Source organism: Cibotium barometz, chromosome 44, assembly GCF_041138505.1.
Source record: "Cibotium barometz isolate CiBa-2024 chromosome 44, ASM4113850v1, whole genome shotgun sequence".
In the NCBI taxonomy this organism is placed as follows: domain Eukaryota; kingdom Viridiplantae; phylum Streptophyta; class Polypodiopsida; order Cyatheales; family Cibotiaceae; genus Cibotium; species Cibotium barometz.
Window position 1 is genome coordinate 25,845,424 of NC_141089.1, and position 21,528 is coordinate 25,866,951.

Below are 21,528 nucleotides of genomic sequence, written 5' to 3' on the forward strand. Positions count from 1 at the left end.
GGGATTGTCACAAGATTGAAGCCCTCTGGGAGCCATGTGGTAGAACCAAGAGAGGACAAGATTAGGAAGAAAGCATACCCGGGATAGCTGTGACATCCGGTCTCTGGAGATTGGGTGGACATGCGGAGAAAGCCCTAGATTAGTTCGATTTTCTATTGGTGATTAGCTCTCTAGATTTTGATTTTCTATTGGTGATTATCTCTTTAGATGTGTGTAATTGTATTAGCGATTATTATTATTTTTGGATTGATTAAACTTAGAAACAATTAAAAATATTGGATAAATCTCTTCTTTCTCATGAAGTGTGATAGAATCTCTTAGATCTAGTCAGGTCTTGTGATTTTCTGAATATTTGAGAAATATTGTGAATTTTTAAGAATAATTAAATAGAACAAAATATGCAGTATGTTACATTATTAATCTTTGATGTGAAATGGTTTAAGGTGATATATAGAGGTTTTCAAGAACCCGCCGTGAAGAAACATCCAAATAGGGTTTTTCAATGTGATTCCACTAAGTTTTGGAATTATGAAAAAGATACTTTTATACTACCTCAACACTATCAAAACATTAGTAACCCAACCAATCAAACCAATAAATCATGATGTAGTATAATGAAAGTGTAATCCCTTTAAGACCATATTAGGGAATTTGGGAAAATCCACTTTGGAAATTTTCTTTTCAATCTAATTTTTTGTTGTATCTTGAGTATACCAATGCCAATGTTGTCAAAAAATTTAGAACTAGAACCTACTCTTCACCAATAATATGTCACATGAGGTGGTTTTGAAAAAATCTTAAAAGGGTTCACCATGCCCCCCTTTTTTGATCTTGGAAAATGGGAATTGGGATTTTCTCAAACTCCCTAATATGGTCTTCTTTGCTTTGTGATTTTTGATTGTGTTTCATGCCAATTGAATTGATCAAAAGTGGTGGTATGTTATATAAGTTTCCCCTTGTTCAAAAAATATCTTTCAAGATCAAAATGTTGAGGACGAATCTCCAGATAAGGTGCAAGTACTACCTCACATTAGCTCATTGGAAGAAGTTGATGATAAAAATGAAGAAAATAATTTAGAGAAGGCCGATCAAGAGCATGAGGAGGAGCATCAATCTGAAGAAGATGATGAGTCACCTATCAATCATGGCAATGCTTCATTGGATAATGATAGTGATATTGATATAGAACCCCATATTTTTATTAAACTTTCATTAGATATAGAGATTGATGAAACAACACAGATGGATCTATGACAAGATTGGATAGATTTATGATTTTGACATTGTTTATGTAATTATTTTCCTTAAAAAAATTCAACTATCTTTCTTTTTATTTTTCAAACATGGCTTTAAGGTTTTTTAAGGATTTTTTTTAAAAACTATCATCTTTTTCTGTATGTATGTGTGACATGTACAACCTGACATCAATATTCAATAACTCTTTGAAAATTTTATAATAGTGTAGCAATGTAGTTTTGCTATTATTTTTGGTGCCAAGGAGTGAAATTACATTGTAGCAGGGTAATTTCACTAATATTATTGTTGCTACCTTGCAATGAAATTTTGCTCCCCAGCAAAAAAAAATAACAATGAAATTATGCTGCTATTTTTGCTACCCACTAGAGCAAAATTTCAATGTTGAACACTATTATCTCATTGTTGTGCAATGATAAAAAGCTCGCACATCCCAAAGGTTGCAATGCTACTAGAAGTTATTAGAAAATGCTACTACGCCTTTCATGTGTTGTAGTGTTAACTTCAAATATTTCCAAAGGTTCATGGGACATTGTGGATATTAAGCAAATATTTATCTTTATGTACACAAAACTCTCTTGACCACTATACATATTTCTCATTATCTTTAAATGGACTGAAGAATGTGAAAAGGCATTTCAGAATTTAAAGATGGCACTGTGTTTAGCTCCGATACTTAAACTACAAAGATGGAAAGTCATTTTTCATGTGCAAATTGATGCGTCTGCATTTTCCATTAGTTGTTATATCTTAGCCCACTAGGAGAAAACCACATGGATTTTCCTATATTCTATGCAAGAAGGTAACTCAATGACACATAGGAAAATAACACAACAACCAAACGAGAGGATTAGCCATGGTATTTGGAGTGAACAAGTTTAAACATTACCTTTTACCCAATGAGTTTGTGTTTTTTACTAACCATCAAACAGTTTCAAAGCCTTTTGTTGCTATTGTTTATACTAGTTGGCAACCTCTGCTTCGCACCGCTCTCTTGAGACCTCCAAATTCTAGTTCTACCCAAACCTCCTCCTCCCCTTCCCAAACCTCCAAATTCTTACTACGTGGAAGCATTGTGAAACTCTTCCTTTATATAATATAGAGAAGATGTATACTTAGTGGGCCTTTATTGAGGTGTGTCCCTACAACCATTCTACCAAGAAAATTAATGTTTTAATGTAGCCCTGGGGCCATGCATCAATAGCTATTGGCACAAAGGGGTATAAAATGGCCCTAGGGCCATTGTACTAGGTACATTAATTTTTTAATGTAGCCCTAGGGAAATTTCAAAGCACAAATGGCCTAAAGCACATTTTACATGGAAGAATGTCCCTGGACCAGTCTACCATGCACTAATGTTTGGCACTGGGGTACATAATGGTTGTAGGGTCATTCTACTCAGAATAGTTATGTTTTGATGTAGCACAAGGCCATAGAATGGCCCAAGTGCCATTCTACCAAGCACAATGTGTAGTGTAGAATGGCCCTGTTGGCACAGTGTACATAATAGAGTGACCCTGTTGGGACTCTCTTCCAACCACATTGTACATAATAGAGTGACCCTAGGCCTTTATAAATCACATTGTGTATGGAAGAATGGTGGGTTACACTTTTATTATACTACATTTAGATTTAATTTGGGATTGGTTGAGTTACTAACCTGTTGACAGTTATGAGGTAGTACGAAAGTATATTTCTCATCATTCAAAAACTGGTGGAATAAAATTGAAAGAACCCATTTGGATGTTTCTTCACGGTTCCTTGAGCCCCTCTATATATCACCTTGAACCATTTGACATCAAAGATTAATAGAATAAATTCTCTAAATCCAACCTCAAAATATCTTGAATAGTCCCACAATACTCAAGATTGTCCTCTATGACATTGATATCATGTCTATTAGCTCGAGTTTCTTGCTTAAAAGTTACCATTACACCACAATCAAATGTGTTTCTTTTAGAGTCCACATGCTCCATGTGAAAGAGCCTTCCCTTTGACCATATTGCATTATATAGTTTGTACTAACATTAAACAAAATTATGACATTTAGTTTAGTGCATTAAACAAGGTATATACGTGAGATAGAGATGAAGAATGTACTTACTTGAGGGTCACATCCTCTTGCATACTCATTCTCTTCTCTTGTGATCATCTCTCAATTTTGTGATGCATAGCAATCATGTGTACTATTTACCAATACATAACTTGTGATCATAGGACAATACCAAATAAGCAATATAACTTAGTGAATTGAAGAGAAGATTCATACCTCACCAAGCTTCCCACTTTTTAAATAGCCTCTCTCACCTTCTTGTCTCCACAACCAACTATAGAAATTGAAAGAATAAATTATGCATAGGAAAAAATGGAAGTTAGTATATGAGCTTCTAAATTATGTACCACAAAGAGAAAATGAATAAGACAATATTTATATGCTTGTAATATCTTGTGCCAACCATGCCTCAAAACCAACTTCATATATACTAGCCCTTGCATCGATCACACAATGAATTTTTTCTCTCAACCATGCCTTGAAACCAACCTTTGACCCTTCATAATCACTGTCAGACATATTTAACCTTGACAAAACTAATTTAGGCTTCATACAAAACACACAACAACATCCAAAACTGTAAATAGAAAATTACCTAGGGTTTCTCTGCTATATAGCGAACACATCAACGTTTTTTTGCTACCTAAAAGTGAAATTTTGCTGCTCAATAGCAAAGCTAGGAGTGAAATTTTGTTGTGCTGAGCAACGACCTATGAATTGTGACTCTTGCCTTAATACCAACGTGTGTCAATACCTACCTACTTCCCCTATCTTGCACATGCATAGGCTATGCCTGCAACCCGACTATTCCTCTCACCACACCTCTTCTCTCAAGGGTTTTGCATCAATCAACACTCCCTCTCCAAGGTAAGCCCTCGTTCTTTCTTTCTTCAAGCTTTAATGGAAAGCTTAAATCTTTGCCTTACTCCAAGATTTCATGGAAAGCTTGTTTATAGCTCAATGTGAGATTTTATTCCCCTTCCTCTCTCTTTCCTTCCCCTTTCTCCCTTCCCTTGTCTTTCCTCTCCCTTTCTCTAACCCTAGCCTGTGACGCATAGAGCTCTAATAGAGAGCTTTGATGGTTTGATGGAGAGCTCTCCATCAAAGCTTTCTATTAAGCATTCTATGCATAGAGCTAGGGTTTAGGCTTAGCATAAACTAATTTTTTCATTCAATTATGCATTAAGAGTAGGGTTTAGGGTACTCACCTCTTTTTGCTCTTGTTCTTCTTGCTTGCTAATCTGTTAATGAGGACTAATTTTTTTATTTATTATGTTTCTTTTTTGTAGGTTTATTTAAGTGAACAAGGGTTTGGGAATAGCCTCTCATACGGTAAGCACTCTTTTTTAATTTTGGATTATGCTTCTTGTCTTTGTGTTTTTGCACCCTTGGGTGTCGGGGATTAGGGTTAGGTCAATAGGCCTCTTGCAATAGGGTAAGGCATAGCCCTTATGCAATACGACTTATGCATAAGCCCTATGCAATAGGTTTACGCATACTCTTATGCATAGGCTTTATGTATAAGCCCTATGTAATAGGTTTATGCTGCATAGCCTTATGTAATAGGTTTATGCTGCATAAGCCCTATGTAATAGGTTTATGCTGCATAGCCTTATGCATAAGCCCTATGCATAGCCTATTGTATAAGCCCTATGCATAAGCCTTATGAAATAGAGCCTATTACATAAGCCTTATGCATAGGCTATGCAATAGGCCTTGCATAGGCCTTATGCATAAGGCCTACTACACAATATGTTAATACGAACTATTGTTATGATTTTTTATGATAATCTTTTGTATGTCTATTCAAATGAGCAACCACCAAGGGTGTAGGCTACGGGCCGCTCTTATAGATTCGGCTATAAGAGGTAATTCCTCTTTTTCCATGCCTTGTTTATGCTTATTCTATTTGTGTTTTTATACCTTTGGGTGCTAGGGATTAGGGTATAGTGCTTATGCATACTCTATGCATAAATAGTAGGGGCTGTTTTACGAAGCATTTATCTTTCAGTGTGTTTAGAATCATATTTTGACATAAAAACAAAGTTTTAGACAACAAAAAACTCTGGACCAATAAGATTAATCCAAATTTAGAGAGGAGCATATTTGTTTCCAAAGATGATAGAAAATGAGTGCAAAAACAAGCCAGCATCATGTGAGGTGCGTGAGAGATTAAATACAATAGATCAAAAAAACAAGGCAAAATGTGCAAGAGAATCTACATGGATTCTCGATTAATAAAAATGCTCGTGGAGCAAGAGGAAAAGCTACTGTAATTGTGGCCGAGGAGCTTGAAGAATATGCACATGTCAATACTATTGTTCATGTAGTTAAGGCCAAAAACCAAGATTCAATTATTAATATTCCTATGAAGATTGTGAATAATGTATTTCAAGTGTTGATTAACTCAAGAAGCACGCATAGTTTTCAATCATCCCACGTGGTAAAAATAAAGAAGAATAACTGAATTTTGCCAAAAGAAGCTTATGGTAGAGCTTGCTTTAAGAAATCAACAGACATGTAGGGAGTATGTCAAGAATGTCTTTTGTTTATAGTAGGCAACCTCAAGTCAAAAGCTGATTTCCATGTGTTGTCTTTGAAAAGATATAATGCCATATTAGGGATAGATTGGTTAGTGCCGAGAAAGGCCAAGATATTATGTCATGAGAAGCTAGTTTGCATGATTGGAGATGATGGTAAAGATTATTACTTTTACAAGGTCAAAGATGTGATTTAGAATTTAGAATGATGAAAGCAAGAATAGGTTGTCATGTATACATCGTAGAATTGTTGATAGAAAGTGTTAAAGAATAGAAAAAGAGTGATGAACATCCTTACTTTGAAATTTTAAAAATTTGTTTCCAAATGATATTTGACTGACTTACAACATTAAATTACTTTGTGTAATGGCTCAAGAACTATCTAGTTTCATATTTGGAGTTAAATTTTATAGAATTAAGACTAGTAAGATCTTACGCTAGAGTTTAGTATACATGACTAGCTTAATATATAAAATATCCAAGATAAGATCTATCAGAGATATGAATGGAAGAGAGCACAATACTGAGAGAAAATATTGCTATAATATTGAGATTCTAATAGATACAGTGATTACAGAGTATGTTGATTTTATCCAAAAGATAGCTAAAAGCTTATTATATCAAGTTAAGATCTTAGACACGCAAGTTGTCAAGTCGTTCTTTCCAAGGCTACTTAAAGAAATCTCAAGACGAAGACATATAGATTTTTATAGTTTTCTTGAAAGTCAAAAGCATATGACTTCTCAAGTACTATATCAAGTAAAATAGCTAAGTAAGAAAAACTATTTCTCAAGGTCTAATGATTGAGGATAAGATGCTTTTATTATCGAGAACGACGGTTTCTTAACGGGGAGAGAATGTAACATACCTTTGAGATTAACCAAGTTATGATTAAAGATAATCCTAAGTTTTGGATGCTACAGATTTCAGTAATGAATTCCAAAAGGTTTTCAATGGTTTTTCACTATTAAAGATTCTAAGTGTTAAAATTAAGTAAAAATTCAAGATTGAGTTTTCAATTAGTTAGTATACTCAAAAGATTGAGTTTTCAATTAGTAAGTATACTCAAAGGAAGCCTTTAAGTGTGTAGATGGATATACAAATCCAAACTTGAAAAAAAAACGTGGAGTTGACTTTCACATATAGCTGATTTTTGTGATTTGGCATGCATTGGGTTGTAGACCGCATGAATTCTAGTAATTTTAAGTACCCACGTGACTAGTATCTGATACCTATGCACGAAGTTATACTACTTGTAGATTTTAGCCCTGACAGTAGATCTGAGAGGCTTGCCAAATCTACAAGTAGCTCTTCCATAACTTCTGGAGAGTAGACATGGACTCCCTATCAATCAAGACATCAACAAATATGTCGGGGAAGTGCACAAACCATCTTTTATTATTTTTCTTTAAATTCTTTTGAGATTAAATAAATATATCGATAAGCGTGTATATGGAAGAATCTGAGTCAATGTAAATAAATATATCGATAAGCGTGTATATGGAAGAATCTGAGTCAATGTAGGCATGCTTAACCATGGAAACGATGAGAAAACACAACGAGAAGAGGAGAAGGGGGGATTTCCCATCAAGAACTATTGTTGATTGCCTTAGTCTGCCTCATAGAATAAACACTTTTGGAGTTAAAGAATTAGAAGATAGAATATTTGACTAGTTTGTGACCAGATTTTAGGTATAACCTTCATTAGGGGCTGTTTTAGAAGCATTTATCTTTCCATGTGTTTAGAATCATATTTTGACATAAAAGCAAAAGTTTTAGACGACAGAAAACTCTACAAGAGTGTATGAGATGCTAGAAAGTCTAATCTCTTTCTTTTTTGAGTTATTCGAGTGCAAAGCGGGGCACTTAGCAATTTTTGGTAGTTTTATGTTGAAAGCACAACTTTGGCTATTTTGAACGCTCTTAAAAGGACCTTAGAACTCACTTTTTAGAGAGATATATTTTATAGAGCATTAGAAGTCCTAAAACTTTGTAGTTTCGACTTTTCTCTAATTCCAAATAGATTGAAAGACCCAAAGAGACCAGTTGTCAGGCTTTGCCTTAGAAATCACTATCAAGGTTGACTTCCTTGCCTATATAGACCGGATGGACTAACGTATAAGTATAGTTAAGACTTAGCTATAGCAAAACTAGAGAAAATCTTACTAGTTAGAAGTGACAATTGAAAGACTAAGAGAAATTAAGGACTATTTGAATTAAAAGTTTATTTCTATACTTGAGGTTGATTTTGATTGATTTGAATATGCTTGTCTTGAAAGATTGTGGATTAGAGATCAGTGTAAGATAATATGAATGACTTGTGATTGCTTTTTTTTGAAATGAATGATTGATATGCATATGTATGAATGATTGATATGAATGGGCTGGCCATCCTTAAACAGGGAACGCCGGACAAAGAATGAGATTTATGTCCTCTAGGAGCCATATGTTAGAACCCAGAGAAGACAAGATTCATAAAGAGGCATACTCAAGATAACCACGATGTTCAGTGTGGAGGTTGGGTGGACGGGCATCGGAGAAAGTCGTAGATTGGCTGGATAATGGTCATTATGACTAACCCTGTTGTTGTCGAGCATGGTGATGATGATTGAATCTTGAGATAGACATATACATTGTGATTGATTGAGATGTTATGCTGTAATTGATAGAGATTTATATCATGTGAATGTTTGTTTGAGTTTACATGATTCTTTTCTTATGTGATAAGAACCTTGGATATGGCATGCATACTTGTTTGCTATTTGAGAATATTGATTTGATTGTATTGCTATGTAGAAATAGCAAGATTAAGTGAGTTTAATGTTTTCTTAGATTAAGTTGTACAATTAAGATATGGTTAGATTCAGGACTGTCATAGGGACGAAGCTTTCCATGAAAGTTGCAAAGCATAGGAGAGGGAGAGGATAGCACATAGCTTGGAAGAGGATAGAATTTGATGGGAGGAAGAGGTGGAAGGGATGGAAGTGACATGGGTGAGAGGAAGATGTGCAATCAATCAACTATTGTTCAAGCCATGTGCTGCTTTGGGTGTAGGTAGAAACATGGCAAAGATTTAGGTGGGAGAAATTTTTTGTAGGTCGTTTCGTTGTTGATTAGTGAAATTTTGTTGCTATAGAAGCTCCTAGGCAACGAAATCTTGAGCCACTTTCACTTAGTGGTTTTGGATATCATATATCTTTTTATGCTAATATATATTCACTTGTGGTCTGATTGTAAGTGTATGACAATGATTAAGGACTAGATGTTGGTTCTTATTAAGCATGGTTGAAGGAGAAGATACGATTTATGTGTCATCAATGCAAGAAATAATATATACAACAATGTCCTATAACAATTGATCAGGTTCGTACATTATAGGGGCTTCATGAGACATTGTCATCACCAAGTTCATATGATAACATGGAGGAGAACCATAGAAGAGTATTACACAATATGCCACACCATTCCATGACATCAGGTAGATTGCAAAAGGTGGCAAGGATTCATTAGAAGACATGGTGGTTGTATGGAGACAAGACGATGAGAGAGGCTATTGTTGAAGGCATAGTTCTCTTAGGATGAATGTTGCTAAGTCGGATATGTAGTAAGTCGGATATGTGCTAGGTCAGATATTTGGTAAGTCAGATATGTGCTTAGTCAGATATGTGCTAAGTCGGATATGTTCTTAATCAGATATTTAGTAAGTCGGATATGTGCTAAGTTGGAATTATAAGGTGGTATTTCTTGGGATCTTGGAAGTTATGATATGTAACGGTTATTCAAGAATAACGTTTTGGGGAAAGAGTAACGTTTTTTGAGCAAGGTAGAAAAGAAGGGGAAGCAATGTAATGAGAAGAAAAGGGAGGAGAATGAAGCAGATTTTTAGGGTTTTATCTCTTGTGTGACCTTGCTCTGTGAAAGTTCTGTTTGTGCATTACGTTTCTGCTATGTCTGAATCTCTGTTTTTGCCTAATCAACATGTTTCTTGTGAAGAAATTTTATCTGCTTAACTGTTTGGCTATGTAACCATTAAACAGGTATTTGCAAAATGGGAATCTTGGTGAGATATAAATATTCTCTTGATTTCACTATCTAAGTTATATTCAATATTTGGTATTCACATGGAATCACAAGTTATGTATAATAAATAGTACACATGATTGCTATGTATGGGGGTATATATACTTAAAGGAGATAGATCCTACATCCATTGAGGGGGCTCATCTCAATGCTACTGAGACAATGCATATGATCACGAAAAACTTTCCTAGAACATTTCTCACTAGAAAATTCCCTCTTGTTGTGCATTTGGTTGATGAAGTGACACTTTGTGGTCTTGTTCATGTTTGATGGATGTTTTTCCTTGAAAGGGTAATGAAAACCTTAAAGGACTTTGTGAGACAAAGAGCAAGGCCAAAAGCAAGCATGGCAAAGGGATGGTTGTCTACAAGAGCATCTTGTGTATATCTCAAAACATATGTCTTGAATAAATCATTCCATGCCACAATTGTAGAGCAATGAGGAGGATGACCAACTAATCACTAATGTGCCAGAAGGAAAAGGAAGGCAACGAAGAATGGATGAAAAATTATGCCAAAAGGTAAATACATTCTACATTCTAAATAGTCTTATTATGGAGAAGTGGATTAGGAGATACAAGGATGAAATCAATAGAATAGCTTTTAGAAGAGAAACAAGACGCTTGCCATTTTCGCCCGGCTTAGAATCTCTCCGAAATGTGATCAATGTAGAAAAACTTCATAAGGCAATATCTATAGCATCAAAAAACAGAGAGATGATCACAAGATAAGAGCATGAGTATGCACGAGGATGTGACCCTCAAATGAGTATATTCTTCATCTCTACTTCATGCTTTGATTGTTATATACCTTGTTTAATGCACTATAATAAATATCATGCTTACTCTATAATGCAATATGGTCAAAGGAAAGGCACTTTTGCACAGAGCATGTAGATTCTAAAAGAAACACATTTTGTTGTGGTGTGATGGTAACTTTTGGGCAAGAAAGTCGATCTACTAGACATGACACCAATGTCATAGAGGACAATCTTGAGTATTGTGGAGCTATTAAAGATATTCTTAAGGTTGGATTTTGAGCATTTAATCTATTTGTAACGTACTCATATGTACGTATTTTTTGGGTCCGATTGACTTGTTAATTTTTTAGATCTATATTTAATGTTTATAAATGAAAAATACTTGGAGTTCATAAAAGATTAATTTTGGTCACAAACTAAGTGATTTTATAGATGTGGATTTTGGTCAATTTAGGGGGTTTTTACCCCGTGTTTTGCACTGTGATTTCTATACCATACCTAATCATGTTAGATAATGTATAAGAGGTTCATAGTAGGTAGTTTAGGCTAAAGGAAACTTGTATGTGGCTACGTTTACATAGTAAACATAGTTGCAATGGGTGCTCGAACAGGGCCCAAACACCAAATTGATCCTCAATTTTCATTAACAGCTTTGTATAAGAGGGTAGATAACTTTATTTGTTAGAGATAGAATTACATAAATATAATAATAAGAGAAAAAAAGTCCATGTTTGTACCATCTTGAGGTTCCTCATAGTTTGGCCAATATTCCTCAAACGAATCTGACACCACTCTTCCCAGTGTTTTAAAAAAACACCTATCATCTCTGTTTTGGCTAAAGAACATGTTTGTAGAAAAGATTCCTATCTTTATCTTTTTCACGCATGGTAATCTAACTAATTTTTGTGGGTTGTTTTTTGGGCTATGTATTCAGATCCTCGATGTGATTCTGTGTAGGAAGAGAGAGAGGGAGATTTTTCTTAGAGACTTTTTTGAGATTCGAGCCAGTTCGCTACTGTTTACTCACACCAGATAGAGAACGAGATTTATAACATACCTCCGAGTTTACCCACGTTATGATTAAAGATAATCTTATGTTTTGAATGCTACATATTTCAATAATGAATTCCAACAACAGATTTTATTCTAAGTGTTAAGATTAAGTTAAAATTCAAGTTTTAGTTTTTTAATTATTTAATATGTTGAAAGGAAGCCTTTAAGTGTGTACATGGACATGCAAATAAAAATTTGATAAAAAAGTAAAATCTGGCATATTTTTGGAGTCGATTTTTACATACAACTGATTTTGGCGATTCCGCCCATGTGAGATCCCACTGCCCCCTTCGCGCACCGGGGATTCCCGGATGGTAGCAGCAAAAGTAGCTTCCTCTTGCGCGGGGCAGGGTTTCTCACTCGGGGCCTCGCCCTCGAATGTCCGGGCATGAGACTAAGCTGGTGGTCATTCCGAAAACCGAAATCGGGAAAATTTTCCCTGCCCAAAAAACAGGGCCAAAAACAGGGATGAATCCACCATTTTTATTTTCTTACGAATTTCTCTAATGAGGTCAAGATACTGAACTAACCTTCATCTGATTAAATCAGATAGAAGGGAAACTAATAGACTTAACTTGAAGGAATCAACGCTTTTTTCCTAATTGAATTAGGCACAGCCGTTGATCTATTTATCAGAGAAGTCTTCAAGATTTTAATTAACTACTCGAGTTCTAAGCGTATTCCTATTGATCAATTTTATTATTAAAACTCTACTGATTCTAGCCTATTAGGCCCATGGGTTAGCCACACCGCCCAACCACTGGAATTGGTAGAACTAGACAAGTACTCACCCACCCATAATTGAATGCCTTTCTTAACTTTTTCTTTAGAATACAGATACGCACACACTCCTCTTTAAACTTTAACTTTTAAAACAATCCATTGACAATAACAATTATTGGTTACAGATGTCATAACTCAAAATTTCCATTCAATCCTTGTTTCTCACAAAACAGTATCACTCTGGACTGTCCGTTTAGACCAGCAGGTCAACAACAAGATCCAGTAATAGATTACAAAAATTTTCTTGTCATCAGACATATATATATCTTCCACGACATATGCATGGGTGTTCTAAACACCGCGAGCCCGTGCATCACTTGGTCAGAATCCTCCAAGATCCTCCTTAGGTGTCCTGGCACTTCACTCAGGGACCGCTTCTGTAATAACAAGACCGCTTCAAACACAATACAGAATATTGGTGGACAACAAGATAAGATCAAATAAATGGAGAGAGAGAGAGATTTTATTATATTACAAGAGAGGCTACAACGGAAAAAGTACTTCTATAAAGAAGCTCGACCACCCTACCACCCCCGAGCGTTTGTATGCATAGGCTGCCTTGATCTCACTCTCACTCGCAATCACACTCTTAATCACAATCATGCTCTCAATCACATTCACAATCGCAATCACAAGAGGTCTCGCGATATGTGTCACACACACACTCGCGGTATGCCGAATATAGAGACACGTTCTCCAAAAATAGCCAAAAGCGAGACGCGTTCTCCAAAAATAGCCAAAAGCGAGACGGTGCTCCAAAGCGCGCGGCCCTTTCTTGTCAATTTTGGCACGCGGTCGATGCTGCAAAACGTGGTAAAAAAACAAAAGAAAACTTTTCGAAAAGATTAGCAAAGTTGAGTTGTTTTTTTTTTCAACACTGGAAAAATCGACCCTTCTTCAAGCTTCCGTATCTCCAAAACTGATGAGAATTTACCTGCGCTCGTGAGAAAGTGTTTTGTTCTCCTCGGTGAGCTCTACAAGTGCCGTGAGACACTCTCTCTCCAGACTTGTCTTCGAATTCTCAAAAAAACAGACTTTAATATTGAATTATCTAGAGAGAGAATGAAAAACAGGCATTTTTTTACTTTTTCTCTAATCTAAGGCATCAAACGAGATTGAAAACGACTAAAGTATGAAACCTTCACTCTGGCAAAGTTTTTCTATGTGATAAGGACTACATTTCATACATACAAAACTTTTTCTAATTCAATCCATAACATGCTCAAAAATCAATCCCAATGTATGTACTTGTGAAGGTGGGATGAGTCACTGTCAGAACATGCCCATATGAGACCTTGCACAAACATCCAAAATCACCTAAAAATCACTTTTAAACTTTATCTACATGCATGATGCAAAAAAGTTTATTATGGCCTATTATAGCTTCGTCGGCCCTCGCCCATCGTATCGGAAGCACATCATTTTTCACCATACCCAGGCTAGTTAGGGTAGGTTTTTACCGCGTGAGCCGTCCTTTGAACACTCCTCGCCAGCTGTTGCAACCAAACTTCCCTCAGAAAAACACATATACCAAATGCTCCCTCCATTCTGGCGTAAGAGAGTCCTTTAAGAAAACAGGGTTTTTATGCAAGTTTTTAGTTTTGATTTTCTTTTGAATACAATGAGTATATCTTAATTTTGTATCCCAATACTTCTAGATCATAGGTCTGGATTCCGAAGCAGAATTCCTCAAATTTTGTAATCTTGATCCTCAAATCAAAATCAAAGGTCTCAATTTAATTTCAAATTCGGTGGGTGATTTGATTGAATTTTCCTTAACTGGTCACATCGTCTTTTCTTGAGACTGACGAAGGAGATTAAGTCATGGTCATAGTCTGATTCTCAGGGTTCGAGTCTGGAAAGGTTCTCTCTGAACTATCTTTCTTGAGGGGTAATATTTCAATTACTACTTTACTGAATTTCAATCATTGAGTATTTTACTTAACTCAATTCAAAACTAAACACGTATTCCTATGAGGAATAAATTAATCATTTATCTAAAATTTTGACTTCGATAGATCTTCTAAATTTTCTCATTACCATCCTAGAGAATATGAAACAGTAGAATTTTCCTTGACAGAGTATTTACTTATTCATTTACCAATATTCATAAGATTTAAACAATGACTAAATAGAACTCTCATTTTGATATTAAAAAAAATATGTATGCATCTATTTATGCATAAAATCCAACTTCTATGGAAATAATACTTTTATATAAAAGAAAATCCTTTTATGCATCTATTTATGCATAAAAATCAATTTTGATGAAACTAACACTTTTATAATTAAAAAAATCTTTTATGCATCTATTTATGCATAAAAATCCATTTTGATGAAAGTAACTTTTTTATAATATTTTTTTTAATGCATCTTTTTATGCATAAAAATCAATATCGATGAAAGTAACACTTTTATAATTAAAAAAATCTTTTATGCATCTATTTATGCATAAAATTCAATATCGATGAAAGTAACACTTTATAATAATAAAAATTCTTTTATGCATCTATTTATGCATAAAAATCAATATCGATGAAAGTAACACTTTTATAATAAAAAAATTTCTTTTATGCATCTATTTATGCATAAAAATCAATATCGATGAAAGTAACACTTTTATAATAAAAAATTTTCTTTTATGCATCTATTTATGCATAAAAATCAATATCGATAAAAGTAACACTTTTATAATTAAAAAAATTCTTTTATGCATCTATTTATGCATAGAAATCAATATCGATGAAAGTAACACTTTTATGATAAAAAAAATTCTTTTATGCATCTATTTATGCATAAAAATCAATATCGATGAAAGTAACACTTTTATAATTAAAAAATTTCTTTTATGCCTGTATTTATGCATAAAAATCAATATTGATGAAAGCAACACTTTTATAATTAAATTTTTTTTTTTATGCATCTATTTATGCATTAAAATCAATATTGGTGAAAGTAACACTTTTATAATAAAAAGTTTCTTTTATACATCTATTTATGCATAAAATCAATATTGGTGAAATAAAAATTTTTATAATAATTTTTTTTTCAATATGCATCTTTCTATGCATAGAATTTAAATATAATAAAAATCACTCTTTTATAATTAAAAAAATAACCAATATGCATCTTTCTATGCATAGAATTTAAATATAATGAAAATCACTCTTTTATAATAAAAAAATAACCAATATGCATCTTTCTATATGCATAGAATTTAATTTTAATGGAAATAACACTTTTATAATAAAAAAATTCTACTATGCATTTTTCTATGCCTAGAATAAAAATAACACTTTTAGAATACACAAACGGTGGGGATTACTCTTTTTGAATAATAAAAGATAAAACTTATTTCACAAAATTTAAGAAAATTTTGCCATAACCTCCTTTGTATGGTTGACCATTTTTCAAAATTTCCTATCCTTACGTCGCTTAAAAATTATCCCCAAATGGTTGAGAGCATTCTAAACTAATCAAATTCCACTTTTAAAAAAGAAATAATATGAAAAGTTTAATTCCAACAATTAGATTACTTATCTAGGATAAAGAAAGGCTGAATTTAAAAATGAGAGAGGGGGAAAGCCTTTCCAACAAGGCATAGCATCATTTTACATTTCAAAGAAAACAAAAATTATAAAATAATTAAAAAAAGAATAAAGAAAAAGTAGGATTTCTAGCTTACATGAATTTCTGAGAGCTTTCCTTTGGCTTGATGGTTTGAGGGATCTACTCTTGTTTGCAACAAGAGTGGCCACCAATTCTTTAGAAGAGGGAATGGTCAAAAACTAATGAATTGTTAAGAAATTCATAGTTTTTGGCTCTAGGAGGAGTAGAGTAATAGTGCATAAAACACTATTAAATTTCTACAAAGGGGGAGGCTTCTATTTATAGGAAAAAGTGAGCTTCTAACCAAGCAAACTGATTCTAGAATTTTTCAGATCAATTTGGTCAATTTTTGACCATTTTTGGGTCAGTTTAGCTTACTTTTTGGAACTGGACTTGAATTAAAAGAGAGAAGAGATGAAGTATCTCAATATTTGAGAATTTAAAACTCCACCACACATGTGAAATAGGCGCCTCCTTCATGAGGCGCCTATTTCATGAGGGGGAATCCCCACTCTGAGGTGTCAAGAATTCATTTTTTTAGTATTTTCTTTGGTCCTTAGTCCACTCTTCATCTTATGTGAGTATGTACTGATTTTTGGAAGAATTTTCTTTATTTCTTCTATTTATATCCTCCCTACATTTTGATGAATCTGATTGGCCCCTCAGAACCTTAATTTATTTATTTTTTTAAATTTGGACTCCTAGGATAAGGCCTTTTGAACAGATTATAATTGATTTCCAATGCACCTTCTCAAAATCTTTTTGAACTTCTATTTCAGGGGAATTTATTTTAATAAGAAGAGATATTTTTCCATCCAAAAATATCTAAAATCTGAATAATCTCTCTCTAGAATATTTTCTCTCTCTAGGTAAAAACAGGTATAAACAAGATCTTTTATATTTCTGGGAAGAGGGATTTGATTACAGGGAAGATACTAGACATCTTGAGGGGCTGGGGAGGAATCTTACATTCTCTCCCACTTGAAAAACGCGAGATGTCCTCATCTCGCAAACTGGGGTAATCCCGCAATAGTTCAGCTTCTTTCTCCCAGGTAGCATCTTCAAAAGGATAGAACTTCCATTTGACCAACAATTCTCTCAGAATTCTATTCCTGAGAACCTTTTCTCGAACATCAAAGGATTTCTTCAGGTTGGAGTTTAATCTGTCTCATTGGGTTGAAGAAGTTAAGATTTGATCTCATCAAAAGCACATGATTCGGGCTTGGTATATACTTTTTAAGAAGGGTGACATGAAATACATTATGTACTTTGAGATGAGGAGGCAGAAGAAGCTCGTAGGCTAAGTCACCTACTTTCTTTGTGATCAAATATGGTCCACAATATCTGGGGGATAACTTCTTGTACTTCCCAAGAGATAGAGAACTTCTTTTGGGGCGTACTAGAATGAAGACCATATCTGCTTCTTTGAATTTTCTATCTATCCTCTTCTTATCTACATACTGCTTCTGTCTATCCTGGGTAACTTTTATATCTTTGTGAATTGACTGCATCTGCTACTCCATGTCGTCAAGCATCTGTTTGGACATCTCGACCCTAATTAATGGGTCGGACCACAAGTTAATGGAGTTACAAAATCTTGTCCATACAGAGATTTGAAAGGGCTCATCCCAATACTTCGGTGATAAGAAGCAATGTAGGCGAGTTTGACTAGGTGCAAATAGCTTAGCCACTTCTTGGGGTCCCTGCCACAACATGACCGAAGTATATCTTCGATTACATGGTTCACCCTTTCAGTTTGACCACCATCAATCTCGGGGTGGTAAGCTATGCTGAGATCCAAGAAGGTTCCTACTACTTCGAAAAATGCAGTCCAGAATCTTGACGTCAACTTGGGATCTCGATCACTTACTATTTTGAAGATTTCCTTGAGGAGCACTCTGGCCACATCCACTGCAATGTAGGTTTCTTTTACTGGAATCAGATGGGCAACTTTGGTTAGTCTATCAACTACCACCAAGATGGAGTTGTAACTTGATTACACTGAAGGTAATCCAGTAATAAAATCTATAGTGATACATTCCCACTTCATTTGGGAGATGTTTAATGGATGTGACTTCCCAGACATTTTTACTCTCTCGGCCTTGACTTTCTGGCAGGTCAGACATTGATGTCCATGATTAAGTACATCCTTTTTTTAGACTAGGCCAAAAGAAGCTTTTCTTCACACAGACATGTAGGTTTTGATGAAACCTGGATATCCTGCAACAATAAGGCTGTCATGGGCTTCATTCAAAATTTGACCCTTAGTTCCCTCATCATTGGGAATGCATAGCCTGTGATTATAATACATAATTTCATCATCGAGGCTGTACCCTTGAACTCGGTTCAACTCATGTGGAGTTTTGCTTTTCTGCATAAGTAGGGTAGCAATAGGGCCAAAGCAAAATGGAAAGTGACTTTTCGTGTGCAAATTCATGCATCTCCATTTTCCATTAGTTGTATTATCCTAGCCCACCAACCAGGAGAAAACCACATGGATTTTCCTATGTTCTATGTAAAAAAGGTAACTCAATGACACAAAGAAAAATAACACAACAACCAAACGAGAGGATTGGCCATGGTATATGCAGTGAAGAAGTTTAGACATTACCTTTTAGCCAATAAGTTTGTATTTTTTACTGACCATCAAACACTTTTATATTTGGTAAACAAGGCTTGTGCCATTGGGTGGATCACTTGATGGTTGCTAATTCTTATGGAATTTGATCTTATAGTGATAGTTAGAAAAGGCTTTCATGTTTTTGTTGATCAAATTTTATCCAAAGTTCCAAATGGAGAACTTTCCATAGGAGCGGAGGTTGATTTTCATGATGCATACTTATTTTAGTTAAGTGCATGATACCATATTGGAGCCATGAAATAGCTCATTTCTTGTCCAATGGATGAAAACATCACTCTTGACTGAGCACATAATTTGAACAAGGAAGCATCTCTATATACACTTATAGCTGGCAGTTTGTATCGACAAGAGGCAAAGATGACATGTTGAGGCTATGCATTCATGGGGACCTCGCAGGTGATGTTAGGTTGACTCACAAATTTTTGTATGAAATTTTTTTCACACGCTTTGGCTTCTCCCTAGAAATTATAAGTGATACCAAAACCCATTTTGTAAACAAGATAGGGAAATTCTTGTTGGATGAGTTTATGGTTATCTATAGGAAATCATCACCTTATTATATCCACAAGAAAATGGGCAAGCTAAAAGCACCACAAGGTCCTTTCTTTGATCCTAACCCACTTTTATGGGTCCATTCTACCAAGCACAATGTGAATTTTAGAATACCCCCCCTCCCCACCCTCGCGTCCATTTATTCAAGAACATTGTGCATGGTAGAATGGTGGTAGGGCCATTTTAAAGCACATTATGCATGGAAAAATGGACCTAGGACCATTTTACCATGCACTAATAGTTTGCACTAGGGGGTACAAAAATGCCCTAGGAACTTTCTACCTAGCTCATTAATGTTTTGATGTAGTGTGCACAAGAGGGCATATAATGGCCCAAGGGCCATTCTCCTAAGAATAATCAGCATTATAGGATGGCCCTTAGATCTCTCTTTTGAGAAAATGGTACATTGTAGAATGGACCTAGGGTCATTGTAAAGCACATTGTGCATGGAAGAATGGCCCTAGGGCTATTCCACCATGCACATTCTTGATATATTATGCATGCAAGGGGTGGTGCATGGCCTTGGGACCATTCTACATGCACTAATAGTTGGCACAATGGTGTATAAAATGGACCTAGGGCTATTCTACTAGGTAGACTGATGTTTTAATGTAGCCATAGGGCCATTCTAGTACATATAAGAATAGTCCTAGGGCCATTATATCAAGAACAACAAGGTATATAATGGCCCTAGGGCCATTTGACCATGCACATTATTGATATATTATATGCCTACAAGGGTAGAGAACGTCCCTAGGAGCATTCTCTAACATTCATCAATAGTTAGCACAAGGGGGTAAAAAATGGTTGATTGATGTTTTAATTGTTGGAGATATATATAGCCTACCCAAACCAACCTTAGGTATCACCTATATATAGCTCAAAAATAGTGTGTTGTGTCATTCTTACACTGGGCCATGCTAATATTCTTTGTGTTTTTTCAATTTTATCAGATGTCCCCAAAGTAGAGAAGAAGAGAGAGATGAGAGACTCTAAACATAGCCCCAAAAGTGTGTGGAAAGAACACTTAGGTTAGTTATACATAGGTGAGACCTAGGGTTAGGTTAGGCAGCTATATATACGTGAGACCTAGGGTTAGGTTGGGTTAGTTATATTTAGGTGAGACCTAGGGTTAGGTTGGGCAGCTACATATAGCTCCAACAGAAAAAGAGCTTTGATGTGAGGGATTTTACCACATCCCTTACTAATCTCTGTTATTCATCTATTACTTACAAGTATGAATACCTATAAGCTATGACTATAAGCTAGGTGGATGACTAAATATGAGACATGTCTTATAGAAACCTTTTTTTTGTAATCATTTCACAACTTGTCATTACTAAGGATAATTATTTAGACCCTATAACTTATGTATAAATCACTTTTTTTCATTTTTTCCTCATACACATCACTATTTTTCCCCCTACATCTATTTATTATTGGGGTTGTTTTTTTAAGGGAAAATTTTTGCATTCATGAGTGAATAACTCTTGACAAACCAAGTGCATGCCAATAGGACTCACAAAATGAAATCAAGAATGAGTGGGAGACATACCTTAGTTATTGATATGCATTATTATGTAGTGAGTGAATAAGTCAATATTTTCCAATATTATAATATTATTGGTACATGTATGCATGCCTTGCTTAAGATGGATACAAGGGAGTGTTGACATGATCTTACAAGTGGGGACTACATTGCCCTTGCATTAAAGTTCTAAGTCCATATACCATGTGTATTCACATTCCTTATTATTTTGACTGGTGTGACAAGGAAGCATCTTCCAAATAAAGAACGCAAAAGTGAACGGGCCATCTTAGAAGATAGAATGTTCACATGGTTTTGAGCATTGGTTTCCACTGTTGAGTTAATTTTTGGGTTTGTTTATGAAGTGGATGACTTTGTTTTGTTATTCCATTTTGCTTCTTTTAAGATCAAGAATTCTCTAGTGTTTGTCTTTTTGAGTGTGGTTCTGTTGGGAGGTTGTAGACGACACCTTTCAAGAAAATCCCCCTAGGGCCAACACAGTCCACCATCAAGTGACTACGCACAACACGCACTTGGGTAATTGTAGGAGTTGGTTTAGTTTTGCCTAGAGATGTCCAGGATTATGTAAGATCCCCCTGTTCCCACCGAGCAACAGATTCGGGATACTAGCAGCGGAAGTAGCACTTCTCACGCGGGACAGGGGTCCCACATTCGA

At 35.0% G+C, this 21,528-nt stretch overlaps 1 non-coding gene across 1 annotated transcript; it reads right to left on the reverse strand.

Annotated features, from left to right (window-relative positions):
* Positions 1-20,195: 20,195 nt before the first annotated feature.
* Positions 20,196-20,296, reverse strand: LOC147613124 (U6 spliceosomal RNA). The gene has a single exon (XR_015263424.1). It is a non-coding gene; the product is annotated as a U6 spliceosomal RNA (small nuclear RNA).
* Positions 20,297-21,528: the final 1,232 nt, after the last annotated feature.